The following is a 1,826-nucleotide window of genomic DNA, read 5'->3' as shown; positions in this document are numbered from 1 at the left end:
GGAAGGGTAATTGTGAAGAGCATAACGTTGTTAAATTTTCAGATAAATGTTACAATTTCTAGTGTTAGGAATCAATTGTAGCTCTACTTGGTTTATTGCTTACCTTTGCAAAGCCTCTTAAGATAGTATCTCTAACTTACACAATAATCCTATGAAATAAGCATCATTATCTTCATTTCATAGATAAGGAAATTGAAGGCCAGAGAGCTTAAGTGATTTGTCTGAAGCCTCTGTTGAGTTTATGGAACCTAAGCCTATGGAACTTGAAAGCATACATCATTTCCACGTCATCATGCTGCCTTGTCACTAGGGCTCTATTTTGCCTAAGAGAACAAAAGGGATGAATAAACAGGTTAATATGGCACTCGTTGAAATATGGGGATTGATAAAGTAACCGTCAAGGAAAACATTGATTTACCATATTCCGAGGAAAGAAAAAGAACAAATACAAGTTACTCTCAACAGGATTCTTAGAAAATGAGACAAGGTGATATAGAACTTGAGACAAAAAGCAGGTGGGAGGATGCTCACAGAGGTTCTGGTCCTATTGTCTCTTTCTTCCACCACTGGAACAGAAGGAGGCGCTGAGAATCTTGGGAAGTTTTGAGAGTTCGTGTGTGAACTCAGACCCGAGCAGCACCTCTCTTACCTGGACCAGGCTAGAGCTGTATTCTGCAGCACGAAGAAATGAAAGAATTATCTAGCTCGTCTCAGGAAATGAAGACATTTTCTTTTTGGCCACAGTCTGACATATCAGGGGGAAATAACCTATTTTTATGCTTCACAGATTAAAAATGTTGGGAGAGAATGGGGAAACATCGAATCATGAAAAATACCCAAGGCCAATAAGGATTTAAAGAAACTCCTTTATAAAGTGATCTAGCATGAGCTGGCTGCATACAGCTATCTCATTTCACCCTTGGGACACTAATGCAAAGTACATGCCATACCACACTGTTTCGCAGATGAGAAAATCGAGGTTCAGTGACCCTTGTATTGTTCCCAAGGTGTCTCTGGAACAATCATTTGTGTTGCTTTGTGAGAATCGGCCACCTTCAACATGAAAGCGTGTCCTCGCTCACCCACCAGGCCTGCTTTGTTCCCTGAGCACAGACTTACTTCACTTACCTTCTCTGCTCTGCTCACCTTCCATCTGGCATGCAGAGAGACTCTAGTTGGCACATAAATGAGCACTGAAGGTGTTTCCAGTAGCCTGTGACTTTTGAACCGAACAACGTTTGACAGCCAACTCTCAGTTATCTGCAAAAGGCTTGCACATCTCCTTGGCCAACTCCTGCCACTTAGATGTATTCCCACAATACAAGGGGATAAATCCCATGATGTAAGGGAATTTTCATTTTGGCATGAGCAAAGAATTAGGAGGATAAATCTGTAGGCAAAAGGAATCATATGATGCCTCCAAAGCCAAAGAGAAACACATTCTCTTTAGATTATCTATTGCTCTCCTCCAGTAAGGCAGATAATTGGGGTTACCTGGAATCCCTAACCTTACACCAGACCTGAACTAGGTATTAGTCTATTTTTATAGATGGTGAAAATAATTCTCAAAGGTTAAGCAACTTGCCCCAGGCCATACAGCTGGCAGGTGCCAGAAGTGAGGCTCTTGAACCACACTTACCTTTGGTAAGGCACTCCCTCCCCAATGAAACAAACATGAGAGTGAAATGAAAGGGAAGCACTCCTTCTCTTTAAAAGCATGATTAAAAACAGTTAAAACTTTGGCTCAATTATCCAGCCTGATACCTTGTCAGCTACTTACAGTAAATGTTACATTTTATTCTGGCCTTTTCTGTATATTTAGTAAC

Source organism: Eumetopias jubatus, unplaced genomic scaffold (assembly GCF_037043125.1).
Source record: "Eumetopias jubatus isolate StellerSeaLion01/CBP00866 unplaced genomic scaffold, mEumJub1_p1.0 scaffold_2, whole genome shotgun sequence".
Classification (NCBI taxonomy): Eukaryota; Metazoa; Chordata; class Mammalia; order Carnivora; family Otariidae; genus Eumetopias; species Eumetopias jubatus.
Note: the sequence above shows the minus strand (reverse complement) of the source record.